The 23,146-nt window shown below is 35.8% G+C and overlaps 1 protein-coding gene across 2 annotated transcripts in view; it reads left to right on the top strand.

The window, feature by feature from the left end:
* The window catches only part of pnr (pannier), a 121,150-nt gene that overhangs the window by 84,299 nt on the left and 13,705 nt on the right, over positions 1–23,146 (top strand). The window lies entirely within an intron of this gene.

The raw sequence follows: 23,146 nt of genomic DNA, 5'->3' as shown, positions 1-23,146 counted from the left end.
TTTAAGGCCATAAGCCGAACAAAATTTACCACTCCTTGTGAAATTTGGTAGTGCATAGATTCTATGACGATAACTGTTTTCTGTGAAAATGGGCGAAATCGGTTGAAGCCACGCCCAGTTTTTATACACAGTCGACCGTCTGTCCTTCCGCTCGGCCGTTAACTCGATAACTTGTGCAAAAATCGATATATCTTTGCTAAACTCAGTTCAAGTACTTATCTTGGTATAAAATATGGCCGAAATCCGACTATAACCACGCCCACTTTTCCGATATCGAAAATTACGAAAAATTAAAAAAATGCCACAATTCTGTACCAAATATGAAAAAGGAGATGAAACATGGTAATTGGATTGGTTTAATGACGCAAAATATAACTTTAGAAAAAACTTGGTAAAATGGGTGTGACACCTACCATATTAAGTAGAAGAAAATGAAAAAGTTCTGCAGGGCGAAATCAAAAGCCCTAGGAATCTTGGCAGGAATACTGTTCGCGGTATGACATATATAAATAAATTAGCACCCGTCAGATGATGTTCTAGGTCACCCTGGTCCACATTTTGGTCCATATCTCGAAAACGCCTGCACATATACAACTAAGGGCCACTCCCTTTTAAACCCGTCATTAATACCTTTAATTTGATACCCATATCGTACAAACACATTCTAGAGTCACCCCTGGTCCACCCTTATGGCGATATCTCGAAAAGGCGTCCACCTATAGAACTAAAGCCCACTCCCTTTTAAAATACCCATTATCACCTTTCATTTGATACCCATATCGTACAAACACATTCTAGAATCACCCCTGGTCCACCTTTATGGCGATATCTCGAAAAGGCGTCCATCTATAGAACTAAGGCCCACTACGTTTTAAATAATCATTAACACCTTTCATTTGGTACCCATATCGTACAACACACATTCTACAGTCACCCCTGGTCCACCTTTATGGCGATATCCTGAAATTGCGTCCACGTATAGAACTATGGCGCACTCCCTCTTAAAATACTCTTTAATACCTTCCATTTGAAACCCATGTCATACAAACACATTCCAGGGTCACCCTAAGTTAATTTTGCTAAATGGTTAATTTCCATTATTTTGTCTCCAAAGCTCTCAGCTGAGTATGTGATGTTCGGTTACACCCGAACTTAGCCTTCCTTACTTGTTTTCAATAACGTCTTGCTTTTCCACCTTTGTATGTTGACAATTTTTATAAATTTGATTCTCACAATTTTCGTCCCTCCACATTCCACATACTTACTTGTTGTACACATGGCTTCGTTCGACACTGTTACATTGTTTGGGGTTTTGAAGTTGGCCGCCGCTGATCTTGCGACTTGTAGGCAAGTTGGGCGCTTGCTTTGATCAAGTGATCTTACCGGCGACTGACGTTATGATGCACGCGTGGTCAATATGTGTTTTTTCTGTTCGTTGTATGAGGTGTTGTTGGTATGTGAATTGAGTTACTGATAGAGCAATTTTTTCGTATTAAAAGTGTTGGAAATAATTAAAGTATGCATAAAATAAAATATAGCTCAATATTTTTAAGCGAAATTATGCCGCGCATATTTTGATGAATTCCATGATATATTCCACTTCTGATTTGAATTTATTTTGTTTTGATTCTTCATATTCTATCAATTTCATTCATTTTTGTCATCGTATGCACCGTCTTTACATCACTTTAGCTTAGATCAAAGCTTTTGCCGCTATTCTAATTAATAACACTTTAGTAAATATCATTTGGAAAAGGTGTTGAAAGAGTTGATGCTACCATATCACTACCACTAAGATATTTTAGATCAATGTATATGTGGTTACTTTGTTTTAATAACTTCAATTCTATAAAAACTTCAGCCAATACACTTTTACTTTTATGTTTTGCCGACGGAAGTTTGAACCCACCATAAACGAACAAGTGTACGTTTTAAAAACTAATACTTTTATCTTAAGTAGAGCTCACCCAGAGGTTGAAGTTAAACCTCAAAGAGGTAACTTAACCAAAAACAAATAATTTCGAGCTTTTTGGGAAGAGTTTCTTTAGCTTATTTTCCGCAACAACCGATACGACAAGTTATTGTTTTATTAGCGGCTCATTGTCGATAGCGAATTATTATGATCGAGTTGTTGTTGTTGTTGTAGCGATAAAGACACTCCCTGAATCTTTTGGCCAGTATTATCGATGATTATGGTCCTTGGTCGGATATAGATCCGGTACGTTCCAGTAATAAACCCCATTACTAGCTCGACCATCTCGGAAACGATTTAATATGACCACGTTATAACTGCTAGGCCATAACGCCCCCTTAACCCCTAATTCCGTGAGGAACGTGGGGCGCCAGAGCCTCGCCTAGTAAATAGTTATGGGTATGATACATTGATATTTATAACAGCATTCGCCTCGCGTAGGTGAGATTGACAATTGGGCTGCGGTTTGTATGAATTGCGCTCACCAACCCCTTGAATCCTATCGTCGAGTTATAGATTTGTTATTCTCAAATCATCGGCTTCTTATCTATTTTATATTGAAGATTATTGATATCTGTTTCGTAGCAAACTGACGCCTCGTCTATAACAAGGCGATAACAACCCGATAACAAATATATGGTAATACTCCGATATGAAATCGATAGCTTTTCGATATGAGATCGATAATTTTTTGTAGACAAATTTATAAAAAATCAATACTTGAGCTAATAGCTCCATAACTCGCCAATAACAAATGCGCTACCTCCTAAAAATAAACGATAACTTATTAATATCATATCAACAATTTTTGAATAGTAAAACGATGCTTATCGATATCTTTATGATAACAAATCAATAACTTTTTGACAACACATTGATAAATCTTCGATGTATAACCAATAACTTTTCGATAAATTATTGATTGCTTAGCGATAACTCGGCGCTAAAAAATCGATTACTCATCAATGTCCTTCGTTTTCAATAGCCAATATATAACTCTTCGATCTCAAATCGTTAACTCTTCTTTACTCCGTTGATAACACACCTGTAAAAAATCGATATTTTATCGATAAGAAATGGATAGCACGCCCATAACGCGGCTACAAAAAACCGATAACTTATCGATAACAAACCGTTAATACTTTGATAATAAATTGTTAGCACACCGTCCGGTCTAGATTTGGGCTTCGGTTTTGACTTCTAATCTTTTCTTTCCTTTCCTTTCCATTTCTTTTCCTTTCCTTTCCTTTCCTTTCGTTTCCTTTCCTTTCCTCTCCTCTTCTATCCTTTTCTTTTCTTTTTTCCTCCCAAGTTCTTTTTATACTCAGCTGACCAGAACTCACAGAGTATATTAATTTTGTGCGCTTAACGGTAATCCGTAACGGCATAAACTAATCGGGATAGATATAGACTTCCATATATCAAAATGATCTGGGCGAAAAAATAAATTCATTTAGCCATGTCTGTCCGTAAACACGATAACTTGAGTAAATTTTGAAGTATCTTAATGAGATCGCTATTTAAAATGAACGAACTCGGACTATAACCACGCCCCCTTTTTCGATATCGAAAATTTCGAAAAACGGAAAAAGTGCGATAATTCATTACCACAGACGGATAAAGCGATGAAACTTGGCAGGTGAGTTGACCTTATGACGCAAAACAGAAAATTAGTAAAATTTTGGACAATGTCTGTGGCACCGCCCACTTTAAAAAGAAGGTAATTTAAAAGTTTTGCAAGCTGTAATTTGGCAGTCGTTGAAGATGTCATGATGAAATTTGGCAGGCACGTTACTTCTATTACTATATGTGTGCTAAATAAAAATTAGCAAAATCGGATGACGAACACGCCCACTTAAAAAAAAAAAAACTTTAAAGTCAAATTTAAACAAAAAATTTAAGATCTTTACAGTATATAAGTAAATTACTTATGTCAACATTCAACTCCAGTAATGATATGATGCAACAAAATACAAAAATAAAAGAAAATTTCTAAATGGGCGTGGCTCCGCCCTTTTTCATTTAATTTTTCTAGAATACTTTTGATGCCTTAAGTCGAACAAAAATTTACCAATTGTGAAATTTGCTAAGAACATAGCTTCTATGACGATAACTGTTTTCTGTGAAAATGGGCGAAATCGGTTGAAGCCACGCCTAGTTTTTATACACAGTCGACCGTCTGTCCTTCCGCTCGGCCGTTAACACGATAACTTGAGCAAAAATCGATATATCTTTACTAGACTTAGTTCACCTACTTACCTGAACTCACTTTATATTGGTTTTTTAAATTTGCGAAATCCTACTATGACCACGCCCACTTTTTCGATATCGAAAATTTCGAAAAATGAAAAAAAATGCCATGATTCTATACCAAATACGAAAAAGGAATGAAAAATGGTAATTGGATTGGTTTTTTGACCCAAAATATAACTTGAAAAAAAAAAAAAAGTGTAAAATGGGTGTGACACATATCATATTAATTAGAAGAAAATGAAAAAGTTCTGCAGGGCGAAATCAAAAGCCCTTGGAATCATGGTAGGAACCAGGCATGCTTAACGAACGAAACGATATCATTTCGTTACGATAATCAACGCTAATAAACGAAACGAAGTCACTTCGTTTCGTTTATTAACGTTAAGATCGTCAAATTAACGTTAATTTGTCGTTCTTAACGTTAATAAACGAAACGAAATGACTTCGTTTCGTTTATTAACGTTGATTATCGTAACGAAATGATATCGTTTCGTTCGTTAAGCATGCCTGGTAGGAACTCTTCGTGATATTACATATCTTAATATATAAAAAACATGTGTCACACAATTGAGGCCAATGGACCCCTAAACTACTGAACCGATTTTGAATTTGTTTTGCTTCCCGTGTGTAGTTGGATCAATCTTGAAATACAGGATAGGTGACTGGGTGACTAGGGTCTCGAAATATAGACCAAAACGTGGACCCGGGTACCCCTAGAGTGTGTTTATAGAATATGGATATCAAATGAAAGCTGTTGATGAGTGCTTTAGTAGAGGGTAATTTTCATACCCATGGCTAGCTAGGGTCTCAAGATATATTCCAAAACGGGGACCCGGGTACCCCTAGAGTGTGTTTATAGAATACTGATATCAAATGAAAGCTGTTGATGAGTGCTTTAGTAGAGGGTAATTTCCATACCCCTGGGTGACTCGGGTCTCGAAATATAGGCCAAAAAGTGGACCCGGGTACCCCTAGAATGTGTTTATAGAATGTGGATATCAAACGAAAGCTGTGGATGAGTGCTTTAGCAGAGGGTTATTTTCATACCCCTGGGTGACTAAAGTCTCGATATATAGGCCAAAACGTGGACCCGGGTACCCCTAGAATGTGTTTATAGAATGTGGATATCAAACGAAAGCTGTGGATGAGTGCTTTAGCAGAGGGTTATTTTCATACCCCTGGGTGACTAGGGTCTCGAGATATAGGCCAAAATGTGGGTCAGTGAATGCCTAGACAGTGTTTATACAATATGGATATCAAATGAAAGCTGTTGATGAGTGCTTTAGTACAGAGTAATATATTATCCAGACGGACTGGGACTGGGATTAGGACTAGGATTGGGACTGAGACTCGGAGTGGGACTGGGACTGGAATAAAATACATACCACCTTCTGGGACAGGCAATAAAGGATGCAGAAGAATGAGAAGAAATTGAGAGAAGAGAAAAGTGAGAAGGAGAAGGAGATTGAGAAGAGATAGAATGAGACGAAGATGGAGTTAGATGAAGCGAAAAAGACGGAGGGACGAGTGAATAAAAGGCTTAGGAAAAAGTGAAGAGGGGGGAGGTAGATTCAGACGGAAAAAGCTTATTAAAATGTATGAAGGTTGGCCAAATTTAGGGCAGGACGTCTGCCGGGTCTTCTAGTACATATATATAAATTAGCGGTACCCGACTGATGATGATCTGGGTCACCCTGGTCCACATTTTGGTCGATATCTCGAAAACGCCTTCACATATACAACTAAGGGCAACTCCCTTTAAAAACCTTCATTAATACCTTTAATTTGACACCCATATCGTACAAACACATTCTAGAGTCACCCCTTGTACCTACGCCTTTATGGAGATATCTCGAAAAGACGTCCACCTGTAGAACTAAGGCACACTCTCTTTTAAAATATTCTTTAATACCTTCCATTTGATACCCATGTCATACAAACATATTCCAGGGTTACCCTAGGTTCATTTTCCTACATGGTGATTTTCCCTTGTTTTGTCTCTAAAGCGCTCAGCTGAGTATGTAATGTTCGGTTACACCCGAACTTAGCCTTCCTTACTTGTTTTCTTTTCTTTTCCTTTCTTTTCTTTTCTTTTCCTTTCTTTTCTTTTCTTTTCTTTTCTCTTCTTTTATTTTCTTTTCTTTTCGTTGCCTTTACCTTACTTTCCCTGCCTTGACTTGATTGGCAGCCTGATTTCCACGTCTTCAGTCTCTTCGTCTTTCTCCCTCAATCTCGATTTGCACTGCCTCTCCCACTACCACTCCCAATCCAACTATCCCTATTACTCCCACTCCAACTCATACTCTGCATATCTGCTTCTAACAGTTTATGTTCTAGTAGGAAGGTCTTAAACCGCTTACTATTTGCTATTAAGATGGATTTATATATATAACATAGTTCCTACTTTTTGATACGGTTTTCAGTTTGATCGAACAAACTTTCGATAACATTTTTCAGTCTATGTGAAATCTTTACGGACCGGCCACTTCAACATATTTAAACTATTTTCCAGCATATGGATACCCTGCCTTTCATCTTTTTGCGTCACGATCACAGTCCTATGCACCAAGCGTTGCTGCGTCTTACGCTTTGTGGCCTTGTATGGAGTGATTTCTTTTTCTGAGGCAGCTCTACATGGCACATCGTCTCATTTGTTTTTCAGAGCTCTATGGAACCTTGGGTGTGCGAAACAGCTGTTTGTAGTTAGCGGAATATGTGCTGCAACTCCTCGACCACCTATACAAGTTGAAGATTGCTCTCAGTAAGCGGCAGTGATAATCGAGTGGAGTATTTGTTTAGTTAACAGCTTCTCGCTGCCAAACTATTTTGACAGGAAGTTGCTTCGCTTCATAGAGGTGTAGAGGCATATGCGTATCTTGCCTGACTCAAGAAGATAATCCGAGTCAATATTTTAGTCTCGCTGGGCACATACCTTTAGGACATATATGCTTTGCCGGCCGTCTCTCACTGCGTGATTAATTTCGTGTGCTTCGGCCAGGAGACATCCAAGTGGTTGAGTGTATCCTTTATGAAATTGGTCCCATGGATTGCCAGATTTTGACCTCAACCCATTAGTTGTTAATTCGTTGAAGCTGAACTTTTCGACTGTAGGAGGCATCTTCCTTGTTCATTAAAATCCATACATTCAACGTTGCAACGCGCACGGGATATTTGATAAATTATAAAACTCCTCGTAAATATTTAAAATTAACATAAACGTTTGTTCGATGAACTACAAATTTTTATATGTAAAAGCCAAATTTGTCTATAAGCTCTCTATAAAAAAAAATATTTGATAGAAATGATAAAAATTCCTCTTCAGTTTCCAATTGTTTTAATTTCTTCATTTTGCTGACTGATGGGCCACCTTACTTTGATTTCTAAAATATGTAAAAACGAATGAGTATTAAAAATGCATAGCTTTCATATTATGCTGACCCAAACACCCCACTCACCCGAATTTTTGTTCTTGAGTCGACTCAATGGCGTACGATTTAGGCCCATTAATACCATAGTTAAAGCCAATAACACCAAACGAAGAGGCGATAATAAGTCTGCATAATCATCACATTTGAAAGGGTGCGGTCCTTCGATGAGTTTACGCTGAGGATTCAATTTTTTCGAGAAGGCTACTGTGATCGATAACAGGAATACGAGTATGAGCGTAATTGAGCGCATTGTAACTAAATCTTGTTTTATTTTTCGAATAATTGAGACTGGAAAATTTCTTTCTATTTTTAGGAATCCTATAGTTTTTCACGTTTAGATTAATTTAATATTAATTAATGTTTTTAATTACAAATTAAATGTTTTTTGTTTAAGGCATAAAAATGTTTGTAAATTAATTAAATAAAATGTTGACTTTTTTATGAAAAATAAATCCAGCCGATTTTTGAAGTTTTTGGAATGAACATTTTTTTACATGCCTTCATATGAATAATCGATAGGTGTAATTCCACCATGATCGATAGTATGGTATAAAACAGAAGGTAATTCCATTGTCTTTACGAGTTTGTCATTTTTGATTTAAAACAGTTTACTGAAGTTTCTCATGATGCAAAACATTTGGCACAGCATTGCCAAACCAATAATTGTAGGAGAGGGTAATTGAGTATTTTTTTCACTTTTTTTTAACACTTCGCTTCAAAGTTTATAAGGACTAGTTTACATATAACGAAATCTTCTTATTTTTCGTACTAAACTGCTAATGGTTAATTATATAACGTGTAAATAAATCACGTGTCACTATGTTTGTCCGCGATGGACTCCTAAACTACTGAATCGATTTTGAATTTGTTTTGCACTCCGTGTGTAGTTTGATCTAACTTGAAATGTAGGATAGGTTATATCTCAGTTTATATTCGCAATATTGTTTTATTGCAATTTTTTTTAAATGTTTATACGTAATAATAAAATGTTACGTATACACAGCGGCACTCATATTTTCAGGTGGTGCGGATATACTTCCGTGTAATTGCTTGGTGTTTAATTAAACAACTTGCTTATCAATATAAAATATTATAGCGAATGATATCAAGTATAGCATCAGGCCCGTCGAGATAGGGGATTCAGGAGTCTTTAATTGTTCCATATGCAATTTTTAAGCCGAATTTCAAAAGCAATGAATATCTGCATTTCGTTTTAATATTATAGTGAACTGTGAAAAATAAAAATCTATATATATAAAAGGAAAGGCTAAAATGTGTGTTAATTGGTCGCCGGTGTTTGAAGAGATGCGTCAGTCGATTTTGTTCAAACGTGGACCAGGTTACCCCTAGAATGTGTTTATAGAATATGATAGCAAATGAAAGCTGTTGATGAGTGCTTTAGTAGAGGGTAGTTTTCATACACCTGGGTGACTAGGGTATCGAGATATAGGCCAAAACGTGGGCCCGTGAATGCCTAGACACTGTTTTTACATTATGGGCGTCAAATAAAAGCTGTTGATGAGTGCTTTGGTACAGAGTAATATATTATACCGCTGGGTGACTAGGGTCTCGAGATATAGGCCAAAACGTGGACCCCGATACCCCTAGAATGTGTGGGTAATATGGATATCAAATGAAAGCTGTTGTTACGAGCTCCAAAGTAAATTTCATTGTGATATTCGATTTAGTCGCATCGACCTGGCAAAACTGATTAATATGCATGCGAAGCCGAAATAGAGACATGAATTAATAATACCCACATACCTATTAAATACGTCCTATTCGATTTGCCTGAAATTTCGTATATAAATTTGCCTATATTAATATTTACGATGCTTTTTTCCGGGAAGTATACCAGAGACGGACTGCGACTGGGATTAGGACTAGGACTGCGACTGAGACTCGGAGTGGGACTAAGACTGGGACTGGAACAAAAGAGATAAACTAAGAGAGAGATAGAATGAGATGAAGATGGAGATAGATGAAGCGAAAAGGAAGGAGGGAGGGGTGAATAAAAGGATTAGGAAAAAGTGAAGAGGGGGACGGCAGATTTAGACGGAAAAAGCTTTTTAAAATGTATGCAGGTAGGCCAAATTTAGGGCAGAACAACGTCTGCCGGGTCTGCTAGTATTTCCAATGTAAATTTTCACTTCCATCATCCATGGTTCAGTTATATGGTTGGCTCATCTCATCAGCTGATTTTATTTATTTCATTGCATGGTCGATGGGGTTGTCAAAAGAGATGGCAAACTCAAAATGAAACCAACACATTGGCAACATTTTCTTACACATACAGAGACTGCCAAGTTTTATGTTTCCATTCCATACCATTCGCACCAACACCAGTACACAGATTATGACAATTTGAACAGACATAATTTGTTGCTTTACAGATGAGCCAACCATATAGTTTAACCACGCCATCATCGGTAATTATGATTTAATTTTAGAGATGAAAATTTTTTTTCATAGAAAAAGTTCCACCTCTAGAGTATCATCTCTAATTGGAACCACAAAATAAGAGAGACACGTGAAAATTTGACAGAAAATGATCTAGTTCATAGGGATGGAACATATGTAAACGCGTAGATTATCTATTGACGATTTATTATGGATTAGGGCATGTTTAAATTTGGTTTTGTTGTAAAATGAGAGCGTAAAATATACAAAAAAGGAATAGGGGGAAATAAACATCTTGACAGTTTCCTTATTTTACTAATTGAAATATATTTATAAAACTTTCTCAAGACTTTAGTAGAAATTTAATGCGAGATTTATGAGTACAGTCCTAGACCTATAACTAGCAGTTTTACTGGTTTTATAGAAATCACGGATGATTTGGGATGATACTTTTTCTGAACAAAGATTGTGCCAAAGTTATGGATTTGTGAGAGATTTCTGCTAGGTCTACGTTTTACCGCATCTGATATTGATCAGCCGTTTGATGATAAGTGGTTTAGAGATGTCGAAGCTGAAGACTACGGCGGGTAACTAAAAAACCAGCTGGAACAACTGCTTTGGTTGAGATTATATACCCCTATATGAGCGTTAAATGTTATGGTAGTTGTTCTTTAATAACCGTAGGAAAAACGTCGGCGATTTCCCGTGATACATATGAAATTTTGGTAAAATAATTCGCTGCCTTCAGGCCCAGATCCTTGAACAAAAGGCAGCCTGGCTAAGCGAGATCTAATGTTCAAAGGTTTTCAATGACTAGTGCACTCTACTCGCAGTATATATATCACGGCGAAATAAACATAATTTCTTTTAAATTGCTAGTTTTTCCCGGCAAGACTCGAGAATTCTTAAAAGCGTACGAAAATTGCAATAAAATTATGAAACCAAAAAATATGAAAGATTTTTCTTAGTTGACAGGGTATCATGAAATGTCATAATCTGTTTTAAGGCCCCGTTACATAATAAGTTTTTCATATAAATGCGTTTAACGCAATCTTATGCACTATGAGTAAATTGCACGCATTTTTATGGAGAACGGCAGATCGAGTGACACTGGCTTCATCTGACATCAAAAAGTTGCCAACTTCCAACTTTTGTTGCAAGCAAAGCATAAGAAGAGGAATTCGACACTTGCCTTGGCTAACGGTGCTTTCACTCTTTGCAAGTGAAATTATTTTTCCCACTCGTTGGTACTTTTCTAACATTTTCCACAGTTAAAAACTGCAATTTAATAAATGAATAGAACACAATATATATTAGCAAGTTTTTTTATTGTATAGTGAGAATGTTTGTAACAGTGCCCCGCGAAATTTTGTATGTGCATGAACATGGCGAAATAAACTTTAATTGCCAAGTCTGAAGTTCCTTTATATTTATAAACGCAACATCTCGCGTGATTGTGGCGATGCTACTGGCATGCGTTTAACGCATCATTATGAAAAACTTCATTGTGGCTCTGCCTTTAAGGCCAAATAATGGTGACTTATAACCATAAAACCATAACCAGATAAAACGGCTGATCGAACCTACCTTATGGAAATCTATGTAATCGGTTAATGGTGCCATACCATAACGCTAACGCCATAACCATGCCATATCCAACCTTTTGGTTTTTGATTTCTCGCCATATCCATATCCTAAAACTATTTGAGTTGGTGAATTTAATAACTTTTTGTAGATTTTTTTAATTGTTTTGGATACGTTATGACTAAGAGACTTATTTTTGTGGAATATGTTTGTAATTTTTTGCGTTTGCTTCATTTTTATGAAATTTTCACGATTTTTAGGTTAAGGCACCATTAATAGATCACATTGGAGATGGATATGGGTATGGTTACGACTATGGCGTTAGAGTTAAGGAAGTTTAATTAGCCCTTTTATTGTCAAGTGGTTAATATGGCGACCGACAACCGACAATAGAACTCCATACCAGGTGGTGCAGAAGAATGTCAAGTCAAAAGAAAATTTTTATTGATTTCGATTACTGACATATTTTTGTAAAAGGCGTTTTATGGGATATAGAAGAAGCAATCAGCTGTTGGGATAACAACACCTGGTACTGAAATGCGCCTTGTTCTGGACTATAAAAACATTTCCACACGAATAATTACTTTCTAAGTAAAAACTTCACACTTTGGATTTTTTATGTAAATTTCTGTATATACATTTTATTTTTTATGATTAAGAAAAATCAAGTGCTTATTTTCTTGAAATATGGCCCATAAATTTCATTAGAAAACTGTCAGTGTATATAAAATGTTCTGTTTGTAATCAAGAACATCTCAAAACCCATTAGCACACTCCGGCTGGTCAGTGGGGCATCTGCTTTTTTTTTGCTTGAAATACATTTCAACTGCTCACAATCGATTCGAGGAGTATCGATGAACTTTTATACATCATCGTTATTTATTTTGGATAAGATAAAAGCCTTTTTATATTTTTGTTGATTTTCATTAAACCATTTGTGGAATAATTGTCATTCAAACGAATGTAGATTAGGGTGGCGTTAAAATTTCAGGTGATACATAATTTTTCCTTTAGTGAAATATGATTATTCGTAAGAACGAAATAATTTGTCGTATTTTTAGGTTAGACCACGTTTACACATGCACTAATCTACAAAAATCTACAATAGTTAGTCTACGCGTTCACATACATATATCCCAACCCTAGGATCGATGTTCGAGATCGTTTTTGAACAAACAAAAAAATTACAGTTTCTAATACTTCTTCATAGGACTCCTCCACAAACTTATCAAACGTACTGGAATAAAACAAATTCCACAAGTAAGGAAGGCTAAGTTCGGGTGTAACCGAACATTACATACTCAGCCGAGAGAGAGACAAAATAAGGGAAATTCAGAATGTGGAAATTGAACCTAGGGTAACCCTGGAATGTGTTTGTATGACATGGGTATCAAATAAAAGGTGTTAATGAATATTTTAAAAGGGAGTAGGCCTTAGTTGTATATGTGAAGGCGTTCTCGAGATACCGAACAAAATGTGGACCAGGGTGACCCAAAACATCATATGTCGTGTACCGCTAATTTATTTATATAACACTACGAACAGTATTCCTGCTATGATTCCAAGGCTTTTGATTTCGCCCTGCAGAACTTTTTCATTTTCTTTCACTTAATATGGTAGGTGTCACACCCATTTTACAAAGTTTTTTCCAAAGTTATATTTTGCGTCAATAAACCAATCCAATTACCATGTTTCATCCCTTTCACCCCTTTTTTCGTATTTGGTATAGAATTATGGCATTTTTTAAATTTTTCGTAATTTTCGATATCGAAAAAGTGGGCGTGGTCATAGTCGGATTTCGCTCATTCTTTACATCAAGATAAAGTGAGTTCAGATAAGTACGTGAACTAAGTTTAGTAAAGATATATCGATTTTTGCTCAAGTTATCGTGTTAACGGCCGAGCGGATGGGCAGACGGTGGACTGTGTATAAAAACTGGGCGTGGCTTCATCCGATTTCGCCCACTTTCACAGAAAACAGTTATCGTCACAGAGGCTATGTATGCCCTTACCGAATTTTACAAGGATTTGTAAATTTTTGTTTGACTTATGGCATTAAAAGTATTCTAGACAAATTAAATGAAAAAGGGCGGAGCCACGCCCATTTTGAAATTTTCTTTTATTTTTGTAATTTGTTATACCATATCATTACTGGCGTTGACTGTTGACATAATTTACTTATATACTGTAAAGATATTCAATTTTTGTTAAGATTTGACTATAAAAAAATTTTGTTTAAAGAGTGGGCATGTTCGTCATCCGATTTTGCTAATTTTTATTAAGCGTACATATAGTAATAGGAGTAACGTTCCTGCCAAATTTCATCATGATATCTTCAACGACTGCCAAATTACAGCTTTTAAAACTTTTAAATTACCTTCTTTTAAAAGTGGACGATGCCACGCCCATTGTCCAAAATTTTACTAATTTTCTATTCTGTGTCATAAGGTCAACCCACCTACCAAGTTTTATCGCTTTATCCGTCTTTGGTAATGAATTATCGCACTTTTTCGGTTTTTCGAAATTTTCGATATCGAAAAGGTGGGCGTGGTTATAATCCGATATCGTTCATTTTAAATAGCGATCTGAGATGAGTGCTCAGGAACCTACATACCAAATTTCATCAATATACCTCAAAATGTACTCAAGTTATCGTGTTAGCGGTCAGTCGGACGGACGGACGGACATGGCTCAATCAAATTTTTTTTCGATACTGATGATTTTGATATATGGAAGTCTATATCTATCTCAATTCCTTTATACCTGTACAACCAACCGTGTTCAAATCAAAGTTAATATACTCTGTGTGCAAAGCGCGCTGAGTATAAAAACACTCATAGACACATTGTTGCTATCCTTGTAATTTAACGGCCAGTTTTCTTGCTGCATGTTTCTCAAAACATTTCTTGACTGAATTCGGTCCCCTCTGCTCACTTTTTCAAACAACATTAGAGTCTTCTTAAGACTGGAATACAACAAAAAGCCGTTTTTAACCATTCTTGAGTGTTGTTGATATGATGTTTTAATAATAAAAAATAAAATAAATGTAAGGCACTATAACCTCTGAAGAGATTTAAGTCCGTGCTTCTCGTCTAATTTGCGTCGTGCACCTTTTTAATATTTCCTACATTTTGGCGGGACAGGATCGACAGGTTTAACGTCGACTCCGCACGGCATGTGCAAGGTAGTTAAGTTTTCGTTAAGAAGTTTCCATGGCAGAAATATATTCGGAACGCTTGCCAAACACTGCCGGGAGACACCCCCGATAGGAAAGGCAACAGCTTCCTTCTCAAACTGAACATACATCCGCGGTGAGGGTACTTACGGATGTCATCACAGGTCATTGTGCTATCGCACCAATACTCCGACGATGGCGAATACCAACAAGCTCCCTCTTCAGAAGATGTCAGGATGACGAGTAAGAGGAGTCGATCTACCACTTTCTCTGCCGATGTCCAGCGGCTCAAAGAAGGATGTTCCGATTTCTGGGGTCACGGCTCTTCGACAGCTTGGAACAGGTTGGGAAGGATGACGTCTCGCCTCTTCTGGGTTCATCAGGGAAAGCAAGTGGTTCGTTGAGGACCAAAATGGGGTTAAACGAATGTGTCGCCACCCTGTACTTGCTGAGGGCATTCACAATGGACAAAAATGTATCCAAGTGGAAGTGTGGGTAATACCCACGCACGCCCTCTTAACCTAACCTAACTTACTAATACCTCCACTAATCAGCGAGAAAAAATTTTAAGGATTAAAAATTGAATCAACGCATATGGGAGAAGCCCTTAGTTTTCCGCATTTTATGAACATTGCGATTTCTTTAGTTATTCGGTGTTTTGATCTACACCTTTTTCAACTTTATAATGAGAAACTGTAAGATTATATTGAGAATATATAAAGCCATTTCTCATAATTTAGTATTGAGAAAATACAAATTTATAATGAGAAATGTAATTTCATAATGAGAATTTATAAATTGATAATGAGAAATATAAGTTGATATTGTGAAAATACAAATTGATAATGAGAAATGTAACTACATATTGTGAACATATAAATTGATAATGAGAAATATAAATTGATATTGAGAAAATACAAATTGATAATGAGAATATATGAATTAATAATTAGGTTGGGTTAGGTCAGGTTGAACTGGCCGATCAATAAGGACCTCATATAAACTGAATGTGTCCATAGTGCTACCAGAATTTGTTCGAAGGTCAAACGAAAGAACCCCAGTCAGGTGACAGGACATATGTGAATAACTCCGTCCTCTTGGCAAATACTACATAGCAGCTTTCTAGGACCCAGCTTAATTGCTGCCTCGAGATCTGGCAAATCTGCCGCCCCTAATAGCTGGAGCCTTGACTTGGCGAGCATAGGACATGAACACAGAACGTGCTCAACCGTTTTTTCCTGCACTTCCTACACTTGGAGTTACTGACGAGGTCTAACATATAAGCATGTTATGGCAGAAGGCAATGTCCAGTCAGTATGCCCATCGTGAGCCTTAAGTCCTCTCTTTAGAGATATGACCCACATGATCTTAAAAATATTGCAACCCCTCGCTTTTGTACACGCCGTTCCTGCTTGATGGATCATATGCAGCTCCTGTCTCCTTTTGATTTCTCCCAAACGGATTGGGAAGTCTATCGTCGACTCAGCGAGTATTGCATTCTCCTTTGCCAACGCATCGGCCTTTTCGTTACCTTCTATCCCTTTATGACCGGGAACCCAGTAAAGATATATGGTCCGGCCCAAGAGAAGTTTTTCCAATACTTCTTTGCATTCCAGAACATATTTTCCGGACTCACTGTAGTCCTAGCTCGCAGACCACAATTAAAATTTTGTAGATACATATGTATGTTCTCACTACCAATTTATGTTTTCTCATTATTAATTTACATATTCTCAATATGTAGTTACACTCCTCATTATCAATTCGTATTTTCTAAATATTAATTTATATTTCTCATTATCAACTTATATATTCTCAATATGAAATTTTGTTTCTCCATATCAATTTGAATTTTCTAAATATGAACTTTTATTTCGCATTATCAACTAATATAATCCCAATATGAAGTTCTGTTTCTCATTATCAATTAGTATTTTCTCAATATAAAGTTACATTTCTCAATATAAATGAAATAAATATAATCATTATAACTTTTTAAATATAAACGAGCTCTAGGCCAAATATTTGTATATTCTTAATAAAACACAATACGTGAATTTTTGATATACATTTTTGAATGCAATATGTCGACTAGTGTAACAAAAATATAAGTTTACGAACAGTGCAACGTAAACTTATATTTTTGTTACACTAGTCGACATATTGCATTCAAAAATGTAAGTTCTGTACTTGTGCAAATGTGTATTTTTATGATTTTAATATGTATGTTTGTTCTTTTCGTACCTAGTCCTGATGATGACTTCAGACTGAAGTCGAAATATCGACAAATTAAATAATATAATTGTATATCAAAAATTCACGTATTGTGTTTTATTAAGAATATACAAATATTTGGCCTAGAGCTCGTTTATATTTAAAAAGTTATAATTCAAAGGCCGTAAACAACAAAAATAATATAATCATTATAAACTTGAAAATGTGTAGTGTTTGAACTCTGGCGATGACTCAAGTTTGCTCAAACCTATCTTGTGAAAGAAATCACATTAAATTGTTTTTAGGCAAAACCTTTAAAGCTTTCACTTTTCTATCATTATATGGAGTTTCTTGAAAAAAAAAACTGTTTAAGTAGGTACTTATGTACTAGAAAGGTATATAAAGAACATATGTATGTAGGTATGTCTCAGAAGTGCGTATTATGGCGAATTATAAAAGGCAAGTTATTGTGCGCACGAAAATAACTTGAATCAATCAACTTTGTACGTAAGGCCGTAAATTCACCAATATTTCACATAAGAAGAAGAATGCATTAAAAGTGGATATAGGTAGTAGAACTCCAAGCAATAACTGGTCTTGGCTGAAAGTCAACAATCAACTTTTGCATTCGTTCCGGCATTAATACTTTAAGACAAGCACAGTAGGAAGGCAAAGAGGGCCATAAGTCAATAGCTATTACAGACATTTCGACAAATTAATGCATCCCAATACATTCATATGTATCTGCATATACATATGTATGTACATATAAGACTTATGTATGTACCTGTGTACGCCGCATGATATCCAAGCCAAGCCTTTTTTCCTACACTGGCATACCCTTTCAAAAAGGAACGAACATGCGAAAGAAGAATGTAATGAAATACAAAAATGGTGTTAATATCGTCTACTTGAGATTTCACTCTTGGGGTGGTTCCAATTGTTATTGTTGTGTTAGCCAATCATATTACGGCATTACGTTCCATTTAATTTAGAATGTTTGGAAAGAGAGTTGTGGAGCTAAAGAATACACTGAACAAATTTTAATGTAGATACATATATGTGACCCGGTCTATGAAAAGGTGGCTTATGACTCAAAAAAATGTTTCCACTTTTTTCCTAGTTTCGATAGTTTTTGAGACGCTCTTTCACGTGTTGAAAATAGAAAGTCCTAACTTGCTTAGAGGTGTACTAAAAATGTAGAGAAAAAAGAGCACAAATGAAAGACGATGAAGGCTTTGGTTCCTTTGATTCCACTTTGGTGGCTGGTGAAGCATCCTCAGATTTTTTGATAGCATTCTTTTCGATGGCAATGTAGCCAAAATATCGGTCAGAAACTGGTTTTTGCTTTGCCTTTTGGACATGACTGTTCATAATGCAAAAGAAACACTACTAAGAAACTGAAGAAATACATTGTTTATCTTTAACAGCTGTTTCTCGCAATTTCTTTTTTGAGTCATAAGCCACCTTTTCATAGACCGGGTCACATATATTGATAAAATTAAATCATAGTTATAGCGATTTCACACAACATCTTTTTCGAATACAATTTTATTTAATAAAATAATTAAGTTTTCCTTTTCACACAGGGTCACTTGCTTCATTAAGCGAACATCTGTCAGCCCAAAAAAATATCACGATTTTGGAAAAAAATTGTTAAAATGGATAGCAGCCCTTTCCTCCTTAACTATTAAAGCAATCAAAATAAAATGCATATACAACTACGCATAGATGTTGCACTTAATCAAATATGTGCCCATTTTTGAAAAAGCCAAGTGCAGCGAAAATAAAATTTTAAATTTTTTTGATGTTTTTTTATTTTTTGTAAATTATTGAAAATAGCATATTTTTAATTGTCATTTGTTATATTGACAAATAAGACGAATCCATACCACAGTAGTGGAATTCACTAACTTATAACGATGCGATTTGTCGAGATTTTAGTTAACGATTTTGTCGCTTGCCTTATCGATTGTACTACACTGAAAGAAATGGTGCTAGTAAAATCAACAAATCGGTTCTGTTGTTCTTGATTTAACAGAGATTCGGTGAATTTGATCGAATTATGGTTAATTCGACCGAGTTCTTTGTCAAGCGAACAAATTAGTTTAGTAATTTCAACAGAAGAGAAATTGTCGCTCTCAAGTTAACAAAATTTTGTAAAATTGACAGATTCCTAATCAATCTAATTGATTTTTTGTTAACACAATTGACATCACTGGTCATTTCAACATCGATTAACAGTCAATACATGAGCAAATTTCAAAGAGAATTTTACGCTCACTGTGCTCTCTACTTTGTACTTATGAATGCTGTGTACTATATGTATGCACATGTTTACGTATGTATATGGCGGCCTTCGTGGTGTGATGGTAGCGTGGTCCGTCTACCGCACCAAAGATCCTGGGTTCACACCCCGGGCAAAGCAACATACATATTTTAGAAATAAGGTTTTTCAATTAGAAGAAAATTTTCTGAGCGGGGTCGCCCCTCGGCACTGTTCGGCAAGCAGTCCGAGTGTATTTCTGCCATGAAAAGATCTCAGTGAAAACTCATCTGCCTTGCAAATGCCGCAACACAGGTACTTTCGTACAAATCTGTTGGAACTACTTTTTTGTTCATTTGACTACTAAAACGGTCAATTACGAATCAACGATTTGTGCGCAGTTGAGTCAACATCTCGTTGCGATGGATAATAATTGACAGAAATGTTGATTGAATTGACCCGTATTTCAGCTTATTTTACCAGTCTTTTTCTTTCAGTGTATTCACTAACTTGGTTTTAACGACTCGAAATAAATGACATTTAAATTTCGTTTTAATAGTAGAAAGGTGGCAGCACAGCTTAACGAAACTTAAAAAACATGGTACAAAAAAGAAGGTAGTTTCACTCAAAATTTTTGGACGTATTTGGGGATTTTTGAGGTTTCATAATGTTTGTTGTTTTGCCAGAAACGTTGCCATACCGTTACTGGTTAAAGCGAAATCGTGGTTTTTCGATATGGAAATTTCTTTTTGGATGAAAACGCGATGACCAATAATAATATGCCTTAGCACGATTTATGTGCATATATATATTGATTGAGAATACAGTAAAATATGCAATTTTGTTGAAAAATAGTGGATAATGACTCATATCTTTATGGCAGCTTGACCCCTATACAGAAAAAAATACACGAAAAATCCTGTTGTTCTAGCATGGCCCTATTACCATGCCCCTACAGTGGATATTTCTCAAGGCATTTTGAGAAAAAGTGTACTTCCAAAGTCTGCACGTCTATGTTAATTCTATGCTAAAAGGGCACAGAATGTGTATAGGCGGGGCTGCCCCAAAGGTGATCCCGGGTACAACGGGCAGAAACACTCTCCTAACTAGTGGCTAACCTGCAGAGCTACAGGGTAATGTTCTCCCTAAAAAATGGTTTAACAATTCCCTCCTAGAGCGCAACGCTTGAATTATACAATAAATAAAAAAATAAAAAATGTGGACTTGTAGCCGATTTATTAAGCAATTGCGGTGTGGGTTTATAAGGACGTCCTTTGTTCTGAGCAAACGTACGGACACTTAAGAAGGCTATATTCACTTGCTTTGCATACTTCGATCCATGTTTCTTCCGCCAAAACAATTTTCAGGAGCTCGAAAAACTTATTAAAAACCTTCTTTTCTAGGCTGATATTTCGTATTAAAATATTTCCAAGGCATGGGGCTCATTTTTTTTTTTTTCTTTTTTATTTAAAATAACTATGAAAGAAATTTAGTCGTATTCGTTATTATGAAATCCATCAAAATTAGAAAAATTCGTAACATTTTTCAATCTGGTAGCTTGTTTTTGGTGTAATTGTCATTGTCCCCGCAAAAGTCAAGTGGCTAACGTCACACTAAATGGAACTACCTCCATTTTTTGTATCATGTTAAAAAATGCACAAAAGGAATGCCAAAAATAAATAAATTCCGTATAGGTACTAACTGCTTTTAAAAGTCACTATTGTGCAAGTTTTTACATATTTTAACAAAAGGTAAGTAAATGCTGTATCAATTTCTTTTTTCTCTGTTGATAGCGCCGTTATTCTTGTACCCCTTAATTGACGATCAAGTTGAGAAATAATATCATGAGACAAGTCTCGGGTTAGTCGGTACAACTTTCGAAACTCCGTTGTATTCAAGTGGAATGGGTTATCTACTTCTCTAAGAAGGTGTCTGTCCACTGGCGATGGACTTAGTAATTCGTCATCTTGTGATAAAACTTACGCCAAGTACTCAAATGCCATTTGATTTAAAAAGCATCTTTTCGTGTTTGAAAGTATTTAAAGTTCCGATTTTATTTTTTAACTAGTTTCGATAGTTTTTGAGACGCTCTTGTTAAAATGGATAGCAGCCCTTTCCTCCTTAACTATTAAAGCAATCAAAATAAAATGCATATACAACTACGCATAGATGTTGCACTTAATCAAATATGTGCCCATTTTTGAAAAAGCCAAGTGCAGCGAAAATAAAATTTTAAATTTTTTTGATGTTTTTTTATTTTTTGTAAATTATTGAAAATAGCATATTTTTAATTGTCATTTGTTATATTGACAAATAAGACGAATCCATACCACAGTAGTGGAATTCACTAACTTATAACGATGCGATTTGTCGAGATTTTAGTTAACGATTTTGTCGCTTGTCTTATCGATTGTACTACACTGAAAGAAATGGTGCTAGTAAAATCAACAAATCGGTTCTGTTGTTCTTGATTTAACAGAGATTCGGTGAATTTGATCGAATTACGGTTAATTCGACCGAGTTCTTTGTCAAGCGAAAAAATTTGTTTAGTCATTTCAACAGAAGAGAAATTGTCGCTCTTAAGTTAACAAAATTTTGTAAAATTGACAGATTCCTAATCAATCTAATTGATTTTTTGTTAACACAATTGATCTCACTGGTCATTTCAACAGCGATCAACAGTCAATACATGAGCAAATTTCAAAGAGAATTTTACGCTCACTGCGCTCTCTACTTTGTACTTATGAATGCTGTGTACTATATGTATGCACATATTAACGTATGTTTTTTTTTTATATGGCGGCCGCCGTGGTGTGATGGTAGCGTGGTCCGACTACCACACCGAAGACCCTGGGTTCACACCCCGGGCAAAGCAACATACAAATTTTAGAAATAAGGTTTTTCAATTCGAAGAAATTTTTCCTAAGCGGGGTCGCCCCTCGGCACTGTTCGGCAAGCAATCCGAGTGTATTTCTGCCATGAAAAGATCTCAGTAAAAACTCATCTGCCTTGCAAATGCCGCAACACAGGTACTTTCGTACAAAGCTATCGCAACAACTTTTTTTGTTCATTTGGCTACTAAAACGGTCAATTACGAATCAACGATTTGTGCGAAGTTGATTCAACATCTTGTTGCGATGGATAAAAATTTACAGAAATTTCGGTTGAATTGATCCGTATTTCGGTTGATTTTACCAGTTTTTTCTTTCAGTGCAAAAATTCCTCAAAAGAAGAAGAAACTTCTGCCAATATTTTTATTCTCCTAAAATGGCGTATAAAGCTTTAAAACCATAATTTTTTAATTGTTCTGTTTAGTTTTCTTAAGTGGCCAGTAGTCTGGGTTGGTCCCCATACGTAATAAAAAAATTTGCTAAAGTCCGCCCCTCCAATGAGAGGATCTCGAAAAATAAAAAATAAAAATTGTTCATTGCAAATTCAGCTAAAATTGTTTTTGGTTGTAACTTGGTTACCTATTTGAGATAAAAATTAGTTATATTCTCAAGACATATGTAAATAATGACATATCAAATTAAAAAATCAGATATACTTTTGAATAGTTATAGAAAGCTAGAAAAAACGATTCAACAACACCGTGTGGCACTTTTATATTTCTCCAAAGATGAGGAATGAAAAAAAATTGATTTAAGCAGCTGTCAGTTGTTCTAGAGTTCCTGAGAAAGGAGAATTCAGTACCAGGTATTGTTATCCCAACAGCTGATTGCTTCTTCTTGATAATTTTGCATACAACGCCTTGTACTTTAATATGTCAGTTAATCGAAATATTTGAAATTTTTCTTTTGACTTGACATTCTTCCACACGGCGAATTGGTTGAATTCGCTTTGCCACGGCCTGGT

This window comes from Eurosta solidaginis, chromosome 1 (assembly GCF_040869045.1).
Source record: "Eurosta solidaginis isolate ZX-2024a chromosome 1, ASM4086904v1, whole genome shotgun sequence".
NCBI lineage: Eukaryota > Metazoa > Arthropoda > Insecta > Diptera > Tephritidae > Eurosta > Eurosta solidaginis.
Note: the sequence above shows the minus strand (reverse complement) of the source record. Positions and strands in the feature narration are given on the sequence as shown.